General features: G+C 43.7%; 1 protein-coding gene across 3 annotated transcripts in view; it reads left to right on the forward strand.

Annotated features, from left to right (window-relative positions):
• Window positions 1-1,642: 1,642 nt before the first annotated feature.
• Znf445 (zinc finger protein 445) overlaps window positions 1,643-5,136 on the forward strand; it is a 16,520-nt gene continuing 13,026 nt past the window's right edge. The window contains exon 1 of one of the 3 annotated variants that reach the window (XM_028767322.1): window positions 1,643-1,711. The gene's annotated coding sequence lies outside the window, so the exon portion shown is untranslated. Of the gene's footprint in view, window positions 1,712-1,736; window positions 1,893-5,136 lie in introns of those variants that run through there. The other 2 variants (XM_028767325.1, XM_028767323.1) reach the window with 2 other exon arrangements.

Below are 5,136 nucleotides of genomic sequence, written 5' to 3' on the forward strand. Positions count from 1 at the left end.
TCTTCATCTGAAGGCTGCTAGCAGAATACTGGCTTCCACCCCACACCCACAGTGGCACACCTATTTCAACAAGACCACACTTTCTCCAACAGGGCCACATCTTGAAATAGTGCCACTCCCTGGGCCAAGCATACACAAACCATAACAGCATGTCTTGGGTGTTTGGTTTTCTCTGGCTCCCATATCACTAGGCTGAATTGGTAAGTTCTAAATTCAGGATTTTTTGATTGCTGAACCTTGGTGATCAGCCTTAAGAATAAGAAAGTGCCAGCATAAAAAAAGTGGCTAAATAAGGAAATAGACCCTGGTGGCTATCTTTAGAAACGTGAAGGTGCCTAAATAAGGAAATCAAATGGTTTAGTAGGGAGAGCGAAGGGGGAGGGCAAGACCTGCTAGTGCCATATTTGTCATACTTGGGTCTATTAATGCCATGCAGTTCCTATGAAGGACCCTAAGGGCTTTTGCCAGTCTTTCTACCCCTCTACAGCTTCCCCCTCCCGTCTGGGATCAAGGCCAGGCTAAGTTCCATTCTCCATCCACAGGAACATTGTTGAGTAAACTATTCTCAGAAAAAAACACAGAATGTACTGACTGATAGTCACCTGACCCTCTGGAAAGTCCCAAGTAGAGTTTAAATGTGTGTCACGATCTGCCCATGCTTACTAGCCAATGGATTTAAAGGTCGATTTGCTTAGCAGATAAGTTTGAACTGTAACCTTGCTGATGTAACCTGTGCCCCTAAAAAGTATAAAAACTGCTTGTAATAGCCATTCAGGGTTGCCTTCTAGTCACTTGCTTTGAGGGACTGATTGAAGGTCAATCCGGACGCACTGGAAAATAAACCTCTTGCTTTTGTATGGATCTGTGTCTCTGCGTCTCACTGGAGGTGTCTCAATATAAGTACCACTGACTAAGGGTCAGGGTCTTACATTTGGAGGCTCGTCTGGGATTTGAGGAGATCCCCGCCCCCCAGTGACCACCAACTAGACTGTTTGGAGGGGAAAAAAACCGAGCTCAGCAACAGGGGCCGACCGGTGTTTCTCTCTCTGTCTTTTGGTTTCACTTTTGGTTCACATGCACAGTGTACCATAGATCTGGACACTGAGAGAATTGAAACATCGACCTCCCACCTACAGGAGTCTCTGGATTGTGTGCTGCCCTCAAGGAAGAATGTTGCTTTTACATAGACCATTCCGGGGTAGTTAAGGATCCCATGGCCAAGGTGAGAGAAGGGCTCAGTTTGAACTGAAACCTTACTGATGTAACCTGTGCCCTTAAAAAGTATAAAAACTGCTTGTAATAGCCATTCCGGTTCACCTTCTTGTCCCTCGCCTAGAGGTACTGATTAAGGGTTGATCTCGAAGTGTTGGAAAATAAACCTCTTGCTTTTGCATGGATCTGCATCTCGGTGTCTCACTCAGGGGGCATCTCGAAGTAAGTACCACTGACCGAGGGTCAGGGTCTTACAAGAGCAGGACATGGAAATTAGGCCAACAGCCAGCATTTGGCCACATTGCCAAGTCAGGAGCTCAGACATCAAGGGCGCCAGAGCAGAATCTGGGTGAGGGGAGCAGCTGAGATGGCATTCCTCCGGGTTTCCTAGATAGTCCTCAGACGTGTACTTCCGCTCTCCTAGAGAGGCCCGCGGAGGAAGTGGGCCCAGCGAGCGAACAGCCATCAGGAATAGCGCAGAGTGTTCCGTTTTGAGTTGGTGAGCGGCTGGGAGATCGGGTGCAGGAGCGGGCGGCGGGACACAGTTGCGGTGACCTGGCGGCGTCATGGTCCAGGGCGGCGTTCTCCAGGAAGCGGGGACGGTTGGCGCGGTGCTGTACAGCAGTCCGGTGTCCGCCATTATGACTCTTGGTATTCTAACTTCTTGACAAACTACGCACGTAGGTCCACGTTTCACTGTGTGGGTCGGTTATGCTATTGCCTTAAAGAAGTAAAAATAAAAAAAGCCCCACGGTTGTGATGTAAAATGTCTGGGATTAAAAAAAAAAAAAAGCTTGGAATTGCTTGGTGTGGTGGCTTCGGCCTGTAATCTCCGCTACTGAGGAAGGTGAGGCAGAAAGACCGGGAACTTGGGCAGTTTAATGAGCCCTTTTCTCAAATTTTGAAGTAATATAGGTAGAAATGTTTTCTAAGCTGAAAGGGCGCGTTTGAAATTAAGCTTGAATAACGCACTTGAAAGCTGAAAAGTGCTCCAGTCCCACCCTCAATTTTTTTTGTGTGTGGCTTCTGGTGTCCAGGAAGTATTTTGTGATGTCGGAATTGCTTGAGAGTAAAATGATAAAAAGAAGGAAGTGAAATGATGGGGGCTGGGAAACCTCATTTAGTTTTAGGTGACTCCATTTCGTGAGCTTCGCTTCAGGCGTCCCAGGCCAGCAGAGCTTCATTCTTGACCTGACATACAGCTCCAGGAAGTCCATTGTTCTAATTAACTAAGCTTTGGAAACCTCCCTTATAGTAACTTTGAAATTTCTGTCACTGGTTCTGCCTCTGGTACAATGCAGTTGTGGATTTCAGCTTTATAAAGCCTCAAACTCCCCCTCTTATACTAGCCTGGAAATCATACATCATACATGTGAGCAGACTGGCATAGAACTCATAGAAATCCACCTGCCTCAGCCTCCTGAATGCTGGGATTAAAGGTGTGTGCCACCACACCTGGCCCTACATCTTATTTTTGTGTGAGTGTATGTGTGTGGCAGTGGACATGTGGGGCTCAGAAGACAACTTGTGGGTGTGTCTCTCTCGCTCCGGTGTTGGCTCTTGTGATTGAACGGGTTCAACTGAACTGCAGTCTTGACACTAGATAGCTTTACTCAGTGGGCTATCCTATAGGCCTTTCCTGCCTTATTTTCCAAGACCTTGACAAAAATTAAAAAAAAAAAAATAGTGTGTAAATGTTTCATCTGCGTATGTGCCTATATACCATGTGTGTACCTGGTGCCTATGGAAGGCAGAAGAGACTGTCAGATCTCGTAAGACTAGAGTTATAGAAACAAGCATATACTGTTACATGCTTGCAGGTGGGCACAGGGAATTGAACTAGGGTCAGCTAGGCGCCTGTGGAAGCAGTGACCAGTGCTCTTAAATCAACAATCCACCTCTCCAGTCCCCAAGATATTTTTTGAAGTATTTTGTTACTTGGAATTTTAGAATGTTCTTCCCCTGCCTTTTTTTTTTTTTTTAAGAATGTTTTTATATTTGATATTTCCTTGTGCTTAGAGGAGGTTGATATGTCCTTGTTTTTGGCAGTTGTGAAATCTGACCACTTATCTGTGTTTAATTTTGTAGCTTATATTGTTTGGGGGGGTGTGAAAAAATTTTGAATACTGCATTCAAGTATTGTGTTTCTCCACAGCGTTCTTTCCCTGGTTAGCATCTTGTCTGTAGCAATGAGCTTGGTGTTCTACATTTTTTATTGGGAGGCCTTGTGAGGAAGATTTCCTTTCTCTTCTTTACTTTGTTGTTTGTTTTTGAGACAGAGTCTCACATAGCCCTGGCTGGAATTTGCTTTACCTCCAAGTCACAAAAGTCTGCCCTCCTCTGTCTCCTAAATGGTGGGATTAAAGTCATGTCACTAGCTGACTTGGCTATTCGAGCTTCTTAAAATCTAATCAGTTTAGCCGGGTGTTGTTGGCACACGCCTTTAATCCCAGCACTTGGGAGGCAGAGGCAGGCGGATTTCTGAGTTCGAGGCCAGCCTGGTCTACAGAGTGAGTTCCAGGACAGCCAGGGCTACACAGAGAACCCTGTCTCGAAAAAAAAATAAAACAAAAGAAAACAAAGTCTAATCAGTTTATATAAGTGTGAACTTCTGACCCCACTGCTTTGTTTTTAGACAGGGCCTATGTAGGCAGCCCAGGCTGGCCTCGAATTCCTTATCTTTCTGCCTCCACTTTCCAAGTGCTGGGATAATAGACATCATCACCATGCCTGGCTTGCTTTACTTTTTTTTGTTGTTGTTTTAAAATTTAATTTATTATTTCTGTGTGTGTGTGTATATGTGTGTGTGTGTGTGTATACAATGTACTACTGCGGCCATGGAGTCAGTTCTTTGCACTTTTATGTGGGTTCTGGGATGGGACTCAGGTGAAGTCAGTGCTTTGACCTGTTGAGCTATCTGCCCCTTCTTAAATATATACTTTTTGCCTTTCACTGATTTTCTGATATTACAAAACACTTGTATTTTCTCTGTCCAGCATGGCATCAAACACTTCTTCACAGAGCCCTGATTCTTTTATTGGAGAATGGTATTAAGAAACCAAATTCTGGACATTCTAGGTATCATCACCATAATCATCATATCATCATCATCTTATTCTAGATTTATTTATGTGTATCTGAGTGAGTGTATGCAGACGTGCATGTATGTTTATATGTACACACAGAGTCCAGAAGAACAGTGATCCCTTAGAGCTGGAGTGTAACAGACACTTAGCCTCTTATGTAGATGCTGGAATCAGAGCTTCAGTCCTTGTAATTGCATAGAAGTGGTTTTAACCACCAAGACATTTCTACAGTCCCGTATAGTCTTACTGCTTAATTGCTACATCAATTTCAAAATTATTTTTAAAATTTCATCATGTAACTAGGGCAGAAGGCTCTACCTCCTTCAGATTTTACTTCCATATATGCTTTTCCTTAATCTCTATGTTTATTCTCTTCCAATGCCATACTGGCTTGATTTCTAAAGCTATCTCTGTGGCTATAAGTCTTGCAAGTAAGATGGCTAAGTGTGTAAAGGCACCTGAGCTTGAAACCCAGAGAATGACTCCTGTAAATTGACACCTGACCACCTCAGCATGCTTACTGTGACACACAGCATCCACACACAAAATAAAAATCTAACAAATTCTGGTACACCTATTTCTTACACTTTTGTTTTCAAAGTAATTTTTAGCTAATCCCCTTTTAATATAAATTGTATATCATTTTTGCATAGCTCTTCTCCTGCCAAACTTCTTCTCTCCTCTCATCTGTGCTTCTGGGATTCATTCCAGGGACTTTATATGTGTTAGGCAATTGTTCTACCACTGAATTGCATTCCTAGCTTCCTGAAATTCTGATAGGAAATAAACCAAACATCAGCTTGGCAGGGATTGATAGCATAGCTTTTCATGCCATGTC

The sequence above is a fragment of the Grammomys surdaster genome, unplaced genomic scaffold, assembly GCF_004785775.1.
Source record: "Grammomys surdaster isolate TR1022 unplaced genomic scaffold, NIH_TR_1.0 172, whole genome shotgun sequence".
NCBI classification, from domain to species: domain Eukaryota; kingdom Metazoa; phylum Chordata; class Mammalia; order Rodentia; family Muridae; genus Grammomys; species Grammomys surdaster.